The sequence below is a fragment of the Camellia sinensis genome, chromosome 1 (genome assembly GCF_055761805.1).
Source record: "Camellia sinensis isolate YWXY chromosome 1, ASM5576180v1, whole genome shotgun sequence".
Classification (NCBI taxonomy): Eukaryota; Viridiplantae; Streptophyta; class Magnoliopsida; order Ericales; family Theaceae; genus Camellia; species Camellia sinensis.
In genome coordinates, this window is record NC_138961.1 from 56,539,185 (window position 1) to 56,552,983 (window position 13,799).

Genomic DNA, 13,799 nt, shown 5'->3' on the forward strand with positions numbered 1-13,799 from the left:
AGCCCAAGGTTCAAGATCCACAACCCACGGATCACGGACCGGACCGGTCCGGGAGGGCAGGCGGGACGCGTATGCGCGTGTGGCAATTTTGTCATAACCAACTTGGACTATAGTCTTGGCCCAAGTCTATCCTTGAAGCATCCATAACTCATTTCCTTTGAAAAATTTGGATGCCCCGAAGGGCTTGTACCCTTATGCAAAAAATGGATTTTAAATACCCATCAATACTCTCCTCTACAATCAATGTGGAATAGAGGTTTTACACCTTTCCCAACACCTCTTTCATAAGGCCACCTTAATAAGTCAATTTCTCATTCAAACCTTAATAGTTTTTTGTCATTCTTTTTGTGGTGTAAAGATCTCACTACAAAGAATCTAAACTCACTTAACTCCACCTCAATTGAGGATTGGCACCCACTTTAATATTGCATTAAAATCACCCAAAAACCATTATTTTTCCAACACTAGTCACAAAGCCTCAATCCCCACGGTAATGTTGCCTCGACATCACAATAATGGCATAAACAACCCAAGCTCCAATACATTTTGGAGCTCATTAGTTTGTTCACAATTGCTTTCTATTCATTTTCTATCCAAATTTCAATTTGTATTCATTCCCTATTACTTCCAACAACCAAACGAATCAAACTGAAATGTTATGGAATAAGACAAAAATAATTATTAAAGAAAGAAAATTAGAGGGTTTTTAAAACCAAACTATGTCAAAAGAACTTTAGCAACATCCTCTTGTCAATCGTACACCACCCTTTTTTTCTCAAACCCAATTCAACTTTTTGGCCCCTAGTAGGAAAAAGAAAGAGAAATAGAAAATCGAGATAGATATAGAGGTCAGCCAACGAAAAAAATTAATTAATAGTAGTAGTGAATAAAAATTTGAGACATAAATTGATTGATTGAGTAGCAAAACAGAGCAGCGAAGCGAGAGTTACATTTGGTGTCACTATGATGTAGCAAACCTCAAATAATTCAGACATTCCAAGCTATGCTAGCAAAAAATATTTAGAAAGGTGTAAAAGAAAATGCAGCAATTGAGTTGTAATACAGGAACAAAATATTAGAAAAAAAAAAACTAAACACCTAGAGTCCACGGACTAATATTGATGCCAGCCAAACCTGCAAGAATAGCAAAGCCATTACTCTTGCAAGTCTGAAGGTTAAAAGGCTAACAAATTTCACACGAATTATGAATCCCTCAATTCAGAGGCCTCTAGAGGCTCCAAAACGACATAAAGGGCTTTCAATATGTATAGGGCAGTCCCTAATTGATTATTAGGGTACCATAGCATATTTCAATAAGTGTAACCTAGATAATAAGGAGCAACTGAAAATGACAATGTTACAATGTACCATTATAGTTGGAAACCCCAATAGCCTTCACGAGACCCTGCTCCATAGCATTGATGATTTTCCAATAAATTAAGCCTCTTCTGAACCTTAGCATGGTTGATATATATCCAATTCAAGTTACAACATCAACCCATTATTGAACGAAACGACAGATATGAGTGAACGACCTTCATTTCCCCATACTCATGGCCTAGAATTTCAACACACACACATTAATTAATAATTGTTATGACAACAAAAATTCACAGAACAACTACAGTTGAAAGGCTAACAAAGCACACACCAATGGAATTGATAGAGGTCCACTGAAGAAAGCCCAAGTTGACACAGTGAGTCGTTAAGGGCAGTAAGGACACTCTGACGGTCCAGCCTCCATGGTAATGTTGCAAATTTGGTTGCAATAGCACACTCCACTTCCGGATTCCTTTCTTTTCTTTCCTTAATAAATCTATGAAAAGAGGTCATTTATGATTACAAGCAGTAAAGGAAAACAAAAATGTCCATCTTTTGAAAATATGTGGTAGTGGTACAATGAAATGCAAAGCATAAAGAACTTCTTAAAATTACATGAGAATACATACATAATCAATAAGTAACCACGCAAATACATATACAATTTCAAACTAATGAGCAACCATGCATGGAAATAAATACACAAGAAGTCGGATTAGGGCTTTGAGCCTAATGAGAGAGAAATAAAAAGAGGAAAAAAGGTATCAAACCACTTAAATCAAACCTATTTACCACATCAAACCCATAAAACCCTAGAAATCAAACCATTTAAACTAAACCCATTTCAAAAATCAACACGAAATTAGACTTGGTAAATCTCTTAAAACCCTATAGCAAGAGTGAGAAATGGGAAAATAGAGGAAGGGAGAGATAGAGACAAAGAGCAAGCGAGATAGAGAAAGAGTGAGAGAGAGAGAGAGTGTGACGCCCCAAAATTTTTTTTTTTTGAAACGTCATAAGATTTTAAATAACAATAACTTGCTAGATAAAATTTTAACTACTAGTTAGGAACTTTTAAGTTCTTACAAAGCCAAAGTCCAACGACAAAATAAAACTACGAGTTCACACACAACGTCACAACATAGTTTAATCCTAATACAAGGGATAACAGGATTTTATTCTGACAAAATCTTGACTCTAAGTCAGCCAAGGTTCGATATTGGCAGCAGCTCCAATTTCAGCCTCAGTCCCTTCTTCAACATAATCTGGCATGAAACGCCAAGGCAACAAAATATATGCCATGAGTTTTGCAACACAGTAAGAAAACGTAACCAACCTACCATTCTTTTTAAGAGACAAATAATAATATTCTAAACATGAGATAACAATATAATTATACACAGAAATTACAACCATTAGAATAGTTTCAGTAATTTTAATAAATTATGTGACACTCGAAATCTCACCAAAGAGATTTAACTTACCAACCACAAAGCATGGCAACGGTTAATTTGAAACCCTCACTTGGTCAAATATTTAAGTGTTACCAACCGTAACTACCAGGGATGGCCACGTCCGGAGTTATATACCCAAGTAGTGGCATCCGTGGTCTGCCCCAAGGAAACGGTCTGCCAGGGGTAAGCAACCTCCCTGTGTGCCATCTGCACATCCACCCTTATTCCAAAACCGAATACCGAAAAGGGTTCAAATAAGTCCCGTGCCATCTTAGAGTTTCGCAACACAATTTACGTGAGAATTCTCAAAACCAGGGCTCACCCTGAACAACCGGTGTTAACCGTCAGCCCTTAATTCCGTAAAGTCTTTAAACCAAGACTCACCCCGAACAACTGGTATTAACCGTCAATTGTTAACTTTGTATATGCCGTTAATCATTTCAGTTAATTTTGATATTAATCACAAATAATTCCAAATTTTTAATCACAAATAATGTTATACCAACTCATTAAAATTCCCAATCATAAAATATTGCATGTGTCACACAATACTAAATAAAAGTACAGAATTTAAATAAACAATTTATTTAAACCATGGTATGAAATAATAACTTAGATACAAGAATTAAACCCTAAACACACACATGCACAAATTTTTGATTTACAAAATTAGACTAGCATAATATTAAAGTGGTGATTTTATTCTGTCCAGAAAAATTTTCAGAGTATATATCTTGCAATTAAAATTATAAATACATTACTTATACAACTCTAAAATTCATATCAATCTACAGGATACTCAATAAACATGTTATGGTTATTTTTCAGAAAGCTTTTTCCAAAAACAACTTATAAATAATTCTAAACAAATTCCAAGGGTGTTTATGACACAGATTTGTCACATTTCCTTACATTAATTCCATGCTTAAATTTATAGATCAAACCCATAATCTAAAAATTTATTATGAAACTAGACTTCTCAAATTTCATCTTCTAGTTAGAAATTACCAGATTTGGCTTAGTATAGAATTTTAAATAAATTTTCAAATACATGGTAAAATCTGTCTCACAGTTTCAAATTTAGTTAGAAATTTGTATAAATTCGTAGAAAGCTCAAAAATTGTTTCCAAAAATTTCTGGATAAACTAGACATCATTATCAACAAATTTGTAGAAGAAATCATCTCGAAATTCTGAGTATAAAATTGTCTAAAAATTCGGGTAACATGCTGGCAGATTCAACATAGATTATCTTCAACACAATTTAGACAATGTATCATATGCACACAATCTGAAAATTTCAATTATGAAAAAAAAAAAAATGAGAGGATTGAGAGGGTTTTCTTACCTAGTAATAGGGTGACAAAATGGTTGAGAATTTTGGCTTTCTTAATCTCCTACTCTTCTTCCTCTCCTATCATTAAGCTTGGTTGCTTTGTGGATTTCTCTCTTCTTTTTTTTTTTTTCCCACCGAATGCTTGCATACACAAGGAAGGCTTGCATGCATATATATAAATTGAAGACATCTCTCTCTCCCTCTCATTCTTTCCATTATTTTATTTTCTCAAAAACATTCCATTCCCTTTCTCCAATTTCTAAGAGCAAACTTTCTCTAATTTTTATAAGTTCTTCCCTAAATTTTATAAAGGATGGTGGGTTTGGTAGGAGCTGTGGGTTGTTTGCCTACGGTTTGTTTGTTTGTATTATTTTTATTTTTATTTTTATTTATTTTATTTTATTTTATTTTATTTTATTTTTTTTTGTGTGGGTTTCTGAAAATTGACACACTAAGATTTTTAACTAAGGTATTTAGTAAGAATAGTTATTATATTGAATCCTAATTAAAATAATTTATAAACAACAAATATTGAACACCCACAAAATTATTATTCTTAATAATGTCTTGTTAGTGATTGAATTGAGTCGATTTAAAACTAACTTTTACACTAATATATAATTCAGATAGACTGTGGACAAAATTAATTAATTAATTAATTTTCTTTAAAGAATAATTAAAAGATGGGTTTTCACAATCTACCCTCCTAAAAGAGAATTTCGTCCTCGAAATTAATTTGTACCTTTAGACTCGAATAGTTGAGGGTAATTGACACGTATCATATCTTCTCGTTCCTACGTTGACTCTTCCGTCCCACGATGTCTCCAGAGAACTCGAACCAATGGTATAGTTTTGCCTCGTAATTTCTTCTCGCGACGATCTAAAATCTTGACAGGCTTTTCTTCAAATGTCACGTCTTCATCAAGATTAATTTCCTCCCAATTGATGATGTGAGAAGGGTGTGGCTCGTATTTCCGTAGCATAGAGACGTGGCAAACATTATGTACTCCAGCCAGTTGAGGCGGTAGAGCCAAACGGTACGCCACTTCTCCTAATTTGTCCAAAATTTCAAAAGGTCCAATGAAGCGAGGTGACAACTTTCCCTTCTTTCCGAAACGAACAACTCCTCGACGAGGCTGTATTTTCAGAAACACATGATCTCCAACTTTAAATGCTAAAGGTCTTCTCCTTTGATCTGCATAGCTTTTCTGCCTACTCTGAGCGGTCTCAAGCCTTTGCCTAATTAGTTTCACCTTCTCGGTACTTCTCAGTAGTTTCTTGAACTAACTCTGGCCCTAAAAGAGGTGCTTCTCCGACTTCTGTCCAACATATTGGTGATCGGCAAGGCCGTCCGTACAAAGCTTCATACGGTGCCATACCAATACTTGCTTGAAAACTGTTATTGTAAGAGAATTCGACTAGTAGTAAATATTTCTCCCAACTACCTTTAAAGTCCATCACACAAGCTCGAAGCATGTCTTCTAAAGTCTGAATTGTTCTTTCCGATTGACCGTCAGTTTGAGGGTGAAAAGCTGTACTAAAACACAACTCTGTACCCAAGGCCTTTTACAGACTTTGCCAGAATTGTGACGTAAAACGAGAATCACGATCTGACACTATTGAGACTGGTACTCTGTGCAATCTAATGATTTCTCGAATAAATAATCGGCTTAAAGATTCGAGTGTGCCTGCTGGTCCTATTGGTAGGAAATGTGCCGTCTTAGTTAATCGATCAACCACCACCCAAATGGCATCATGGCCTTGCGGCGACCGGGGTAATCCTGTTACAAAATCCATTGTTATGTGTTCCCATTTCCATTTAGGTATTGGTAAGGGTTGGAGTTTCCCTGCCGGCTTTTGATGTTCTGCCTTCACTTGCTGACACGTCAAACACTTAGATACGAATTGAGCAACATCCTTCTTCATTCCACTCCACCAATACTGCCGTTTAAGATCCTGGTACATCTTATTTCCTCCCGGATGAACCGCAAAAATCGAATGGTGAAATTCTTTAAGTACTTCCTCTCTTAATTGTTCGATGTTTGGCACAAAAATTCTACCTAAATACCTTAAACTACCATCTTGATGGAGTGTCCAATCCGGTGAAGATTCCTCGGTCACTAATCGGGCCTTGATGAAGTCGGTCTCCTGATCAAACCTTTGGGCTTCCAACACTTTGGTAAGAAGTTGGGGTGTTGTAACTATTGTAAACAACCTACCCTTCCCATTCTGAGTCTCTGGTTGTAACTTAAACCCATTCACAGTGCTTACCATTTCCCATTCTTTAATTGATATGTTGGCTACAATCTCCCTTGTCTTTCGACTTAGTGCATCTGCTACAACATTAGCCTTTCCGGGATGATAGGACAAGGTAAATTGGTAATCTTCAAGGTACTCCATCTAGCGTCTCTGCCTCATGTTCAAATCTCTTTGTGTGAACAAGTACTTCAAGCTTTTGTGATCGGTAAATATCTCAAATTTTTTGCCATAAAGGTAATGTCGCCAAGTCTTAAGTGCATAGACCACAGCCGCCAACTCCAGATCGTGAGTAGGATAATTTTTCTCATGATTCTTCAATTGTCTTGATCCGTAAGCTACTACCTTCCCGTTTTGCATTAACACACTACCTAACCCTTCCTTAGAGGCATCACAATAAACAGTGTAACCAACGTCACATTTGGGTATGACTAATATAGGAGCGCTTGTTAGTCTCTTCTTGAGTTCTTGAAATGACTGTTCACACGCTTCGTTCCATTCAAACTTTACTCCTTTTTGCGTTAGGCGTGTCATCGGCTTGGCTAATTTGGAGAAATCCTGAATGAATCTCCTATAATAACCTGCTAATCCCAAGAAACTACGAATCTCAAACGTATTCTTAGGTTGTTTCCACCCCATCACTGCTTCTACTTTAGCAGGATCCACTGATATCCCTGATTCAGATACAACATGACCTAAGAACTTTACTTCCTTTAGCCAAAATTCACATTTGCTAGCTTTAGCATACAATTGGTTTTCTCTTAGAATTTGCAAAACGGTCCTCAGATGTTGCTCGTGATCTTCCTCCGATCGTGAGTATATCAAAATATCGTCAATGAATACTACCACAAATTGGTCCAAATAGGGGGTAAAGATTTTGTTCATTAAACTCATGAATACCCCAGGAGCATTCGTCAAACCAAATGGCATTACCACAAACTCATAGTGGCCATAACGGGTTCGAAACGCGGTTTTGGGTATATCTTCTCCTCTAACACGAAGTTGGTGATATCCTGACCTAAGGTCAATTTTGGAAAAACATTTTGAACCTCTTAATTGATCAAACAAGTCATCAATTCTGGGTAAGGGATATCGATTTTTAATGGTGGCTCGATTTAGTTGTCGATAATCGATGCACAATCTTAAGGTTCCATCATTCTTCTTTGCGAATAATGCTGGCGCTCCCCAAGGGGACGTGCTTGGTCTGATGAACTTTTTATTCAACAGTTCTTGCAACTGTTCCTTCAATTCTCGAAGTTCAGCTGGCGCCATACGATGTGGTGCTATTGAAATCGGTGAAGTCCCAGGTTAAAGCTCAATCATGAAATCTACATCTCGTTTTGGAGGTAATCCTGGTAATTCGTCAGGGAAAACGTCAGCGTACTCGCACACCACATGGGTAATCCTGGATCCTCTCGATTTTCGTCTTCCAAAATTAGGCTCGCCAACCATCCAGTTAGTTGATCATGCCATCGCGACTTGCGACACGTTGGAGTTAGAGAATCTTGTCTATCCCCTTTAAATTGGACTTTCGTGCCGTTAAGGGAGGATGCTGTCACTGTCTTACAGTAACAATCAATAATGGCTCGATGAACTGACAACCAGTCCATTCCTAGGATGACGTCAAAATCCGACATATCCATAACTCTTAGATCACAGATCAAATGTGAACCGGAGATTTCTAGCTCGCAAGATTTACATACTAGATTTACTCGGGTTTGACCTCCTAAGGGTGAAGCGACACTCATAACTATCTCTAACGCTTCTGGCTTTAAACCCAAACTTGTCACACATGCAGTGGATATAAAAGAATGCGAAGCTCCAGAATCAAATAATACTTTAACCCAAGAATTCATAAGGATTAACATACCTTGAATTATTGATGGGTTATCAACATCTTCTTCTTCTTGGAGAGCATACATTCTTCCTACTGCCTGTTGGTTAGTCTCTCCCGGTTTCTTTCCATTTCCAACTCCTTGTGGTTGTGTTCTTGGTCGGCCTGCATTCTTAGAGGCTTGAGGCTGCCCCTTGTTGGTCTGGGCATGTTGAGTAGGCTTAGAACCTTGCCCTGGTTGGCATTTGTTGTATGGTTGTGCCCCTCGCTGATCCATAAAATACTTCCCTCCTTGAGGACACTCACTTCGACGATGCCCCTGTTGACCACATCCGAAACATCTTCTTTTCCACTCACTTACAAAGTTTCCTCCTTACTGGTTTCCTCGATTCTGTCTTTGTTGCTGTTGCATTCCTCCCGCATAAGGTGCTGGCGCAGGATGGTTTCTGGTGTTGCGGACTGGGCCTCCTCCGCGTGGTTGGTTGTTGTTCCTTGATCGCTGATTTCGAATGCGTTCAGAATCTGCTAACTCTCGTTCCATAATTAAAGCTCGATCCACCATTTGGGCATAAGTGGAGAGTTGTACTGCGATCAATTTTCCTCTAATGTCTGTGTCCAAACCCCATTCAAATCGCCTAACCTTATCCCCTTCATTTGCTACTATGGCTGCAGCATACCGTGAAAGAGCTTCAAAATGGTTCGCATATTGAGCGACTGACATTTTTCCTTGTTTTAGTTGAAGGAACTCTTGAATCATTTCTTGTCTTAGCGAGTTAGGAAAATACTTTTCCATGAACAGGTCTTCGAACTGTCTCCAAGTTAATGTCTCTACTTGTCGAGTACTTTTGATCATTTCCCACCAATGATCTGCTTCCCCTTCCATTTGAAATGCCGCTATAGTCACTCTATCTTGTTCATTTCGAATATCAGAAGTATCTAGCAACTTCTTAATTTGTCTTAACCAAGCTTCAGCCTCATGGGGGTTTGATCCACCAAGGAATTTGTGGGGACGTAGCTTTTCAAATTTTGCTATCATCTCCGATTTGTTTTGATCTTGGTTTTGGGGTGGTATATTGCCTACCCTATCAGCAATCGCGCGTATAATTCGAGCAACATCGCCATCAGGCACTCCATCGCCATTACCGTTGTTATTATTTCTTGTTCGTCCAGCCATTCTGCATGACGGAATTTTCTTGTGATTTATTCACTTATTTATTATCAGTATTATTATTATACTTATGTGCAAGGACAGAAAAAAAAAAAGACTTCATTAATTAGATTAGATAAGCTACAATTAGCAAAATACAAATAGAACAAAGGAAAAGATTAAATAACATACTACGGGCAAGAGATAGCCCCTACAATCCGAGTTAACTCCTACACTCACAATTCTAAACTAGGCAATTTCTTTTACATGTGAGCATACAAAACAATCAGTTAGCCTAGTTTATAGTTCCCTTAAGACCCCTTAAAATAGCCAAGGAAAGTCTCTCCACACCAGGGCTTCCGGCTCCCATGTGGCTTGGAAAAGTCCCATGAATCGCCATAGCACCCTTACGAAGATAGCAGTTTCGCACACACGATGCCCTAGCAGCAGTACCGGCTCCTCCCGATAGGTCCTCCAGTCTCTGAAGTCCACTGACCCATCTCTCCTCACAATTCTGCTTGGGTCGGGCATGATATATTGAAGGCTCCAAAAGTCAAAAAGGTCGCCCACTCTTTCAGTGAAACCATCCGGGAAAGGGCCTAATTGATATACCCAGGGAGTCTCTTGTCTTAGAATCTGGATAGGTCCGATATAGGTGCCCACCCAACTCTCATTTTTCCAAGCACAACCTCCGAGGGGATAAAGTCTGACATATACAAAAGAGCCAATCTGCAACCCGTTTTGCACATCCCAACCCTCAAACGTGGCTCCTATATCTCCAGGGTTCCCCTCGGTATTGCCTTCCATAGACTCGTCCTCAGTGTCTGACTCAATCACAATAACCTCCGGGGGGTTGTATATTGGTACAACTTCTTCAACTTCTTCGGACTCAGGTTCAGGCTCAAGTTCAGGATCAGGTTCAGGGTCAAGCTCAGGCTCAGATTCATAGTCTTCTATAGGCATTTCCACGTCTTCACTTGGGTCAGATTCTATGTCATAGTTTTCCACCGAATTTTCCTCGTTAGAGTTAATGTCTGATGACCCTGGCATCCTACAAATAAAAAGGTTCTAACTTAGTTAGGTCACCGAGAATTACAAATTAACTTAAGGTTTTCTTAATTGTAAAAATAATAAACTACTACCCATGGCCCAAAGGTTCAAACCTAGGCTCTGATACCACGCTGTGACGCCCCAACTTTTTTTTTTTTTGAAACGTCATAAGATTTTAAATAACAATAACTTGCTAGATAAAATTTTAACTAGTAGTTAGGAACTTTTAAGTTCTTACAAAGCCAAAGTCCAACGACAAAATAAAACTACGAGTTCACACACAACGTCACAACATAGTTTAATCCTAATACAAGGGATAACAGGATTTTATTCTGACAAAATCTTGACTCTAAGTCAGCCAAGGTTCGATATTGGCAGCAGCTCCAATTTCAGCCTCAGTCCCTTCTTCAACATAATCTGGCATGAAACGCCAAGGCAACAAAATATATGCCATGAGTTTTGCAACACAGTAAGAAAACGTAACCAACCTACCATTCTTTTTAAGAGACAAATAATAATATTCTAAACATGAGATAACAATATAATTATACACAGAAATTACAACCATTAGAATAGTTTCAGTAATTTTAATAAATTAGGTGACACTCGAAATCTCACCAAAGAGATTTAACTTACCAACCACAAAGCATGGCAACGGTTAATTTGAAACCCTCACTTGGTCAAATATTTAAGTGTTACCAACCGTAACTACCAGGGATGGCCACGTCCGGAGTTATATACCCAAGTAGTGGCATCCGTGGTCTGCCCCAAGGAAACGGTCTGCCAGGGGTAAGCAACCTCCCTGTGTGCCACCTGCACATCCACCCTTATTCCAAAACCGAATACCGAAAAGGGTTCAAATAAGTCCCGTGCCATCTTAGAGTTTCGCAACACAATTTACGTGAAAATTCTCAAAACCAGGGCTCACCCTGAACAACCGGTGTTAACCGTCAGCCCTTAATTTCGTAAAGTCTTTAAACCAAGACTCACCCCGAACAACTGGTATTAACCGTCAATTGTTAACTTTGTATATGCCGTTAATCATTTCAGTTAATTTTGATATTAATCACAAATAATTCCAAATTTTTAATCACAAATAATGTTATACCAACTCATTAAAATTCCCAATCATAAAATATTGCATGTGTCACACAATACTAAATAAAAGTACAGAATTTAAATAAACAATTTATTTAAACCATGGTATGAAATAATAACTTAGATACAAGAATTAAACCCTAAACACACACATGCACAAATTTTTGATTTACAAAATTAGACTAGCATAATATTAAAGTGGTGATTTTATTCTGTCCAGAAAAATTTTCAGAGTATATATCTTGCAATTAAAATTATAAATACATTACTTATACAACTCTAAAATTCATATCAATCTACAGGATACTCAATAAACATGTTATGGTTATTTTTCAGAAAGCTTTTTCCAAAAACAACTTATAAATAATTCTAAACAAATTCCAAGGGTGTTTATGACACAGATTTGTCACATTTCCTTACATTAATTCCATGCTTAAATTTATAGATCAAACCCATAATCTAAAAATTTATTATGAAACTAGACTTCTCAAATTTCATCTTCTAGTTAGAAATTACCAGATTTGGCTTAGTATAGAATTTTAAATAAATTTTCAAATACATGGTAAAATCTGTCTCACAGTTTCAAATTTAGTTAGAAATTTGTATAAATTCGTAGAAAGCTCGAAAATTGTTTCCAAAAATTTCTGGATAAACTAGACATTATTATCAACAACTTTGTAGAAGAAATCATCTCGAAATTCTGAGTATAAAATTGTTTAAAAATTCGGGTAACATGCTGGCAGATTCAACATAGATTATCTTCAACACAATTTAGACAATGTATCATATGCACACAATCTGAAAATTTCAATTATGAAAAAAAAAAAAATGAGAGGATTGAGAGGGTTTTCTTACCTAGTAATAGGGTGACAAAATGGTTGAGAATTTTGGCTTTCTTAATCTCCTACTCTTCTTCCTCTCCTATCATTAAGCTTGGTTGCTTTGTGGATTTCTCTCTTCTTCTTTTTTTTTTTCCCACCGAATGCTTGCATACACAAGGAAGGCTTGCATGCATATATATAAATTGAAGACATCTCTCTCTCCCTCTCATTCTTTCCATTATTTTATTTTCTCAAAAACATTCCATTCCCTTTCTCCAATTTCTAAGAGCAAACTTTCTCTAATTTTTATAAGTTCTTCCCTAAATTTTATAAAGGATGGTGGGTTTGGTAGGAGCTGTGGGTTGTTTGCCCACGGTTTGTTTGTTTGTATTATTTTTATTTTTATCTATTTTATTTTATTTTATTTTTTTGTGTGGGTTTCTGAAAATTGACACACTAAGATTTTTAACTAAGGTATTTAGTAAGAATAGTTATTATATTGAATCCTAATTAAAATAATTTATAAACAACAAATATTGAACACCCACAAAATTATTATTCTTAATAATGTCTTGTTAGTGATTGAATTGAGTCGATTTAAAACTAACTTTTACACTAATATATAATTCAGATAGACTGTGGACAAAATTAATTAATTAATTTTCTTTAAAGAATAATTAAAAGATGGGTTTTCACAGAGAGAGAGAGGAAGCAAGAGAATGGAGAAAGATAAAGAACCTGTTCGTATTGAGGTGGTGGCAATGGTGATTTTCGGCGGTGGAAATGTGCGACGGATGTCAGCAACGGTGGTGAGGGACTTCGGTAAAGTGAGAAGAGGTGAGGTTCTCTATGCGCGCGCGCAAGAGAGAGAGAGAGAGAGAGAGAGGGGAAAGGGATGTAAATATATGGACACCTAAATCTGGGCGCTTATTTGTTCCAAAAAAAAAAAAAAAAAAACTAGTCTTATAAAATATTTTCCCACATTTTAGTGACTCAAACGTTTTTTAGTCACCATAAGTTCACTATTTGGCGACTAATTATTCTTTTGTCCGAAAAAATTGAGTATACTGCGACTAAATATTTTTTAGTCGCCAAAACTGCATATTTGCCGACCATAGTGCAAATGTGACTATTATTTGACAACTAAATTTATTTTAGTCGGCAAAAATTAGTATACTACGACTAAAATAAAATTTAGTAGCAGAAAAACTAGAATAACGACAGCTAATAATTTTTTTAGTCGCCTATTGTAAAAAATTTACAGACTAATGTTTTTTTTAGTCGCCAATAAATAATATACGTCGACTAAAATAATTTAATAGCAAAAACTTGAACGGCGACTAAAATAATTTCTAATCACCAAAAATTAAACTTTTGACGACTAAATCTCTTTTAGTTGTCAAATTTGATCGTCAAAAATATAAATTATTATAGTATTAATATTATGTAATGATTAATAATTTATATATATATATATATAATTC

The 13,799-nt window shown here is 36.6% G+C and overlaps 1 long non-coding RNA gene across 1 annotated transcript; it reads right to left on the reverse strand.

The window, feature by feature from the left end:
• Positions 1-883: 883 nt before the first annotated feature.
• On the reverse strand, positions 884-13,244 carry LOC114263448 (uncharacterized). Its single transcript, XR_014335177.1, has 4 exons — positions 13,054-13,244; positions 1,652-1,816; positions 1,369-1,558; positions 884-1,134 (listed from the first exon to the last, which is right to left on the reverse strand). It is a non-coding gene; the product is annotated as an uncharacterized LOC114263448 (long non-coding RNA).
• Positions 13,245-13,799: the final 555 nt, after the last annotated feature.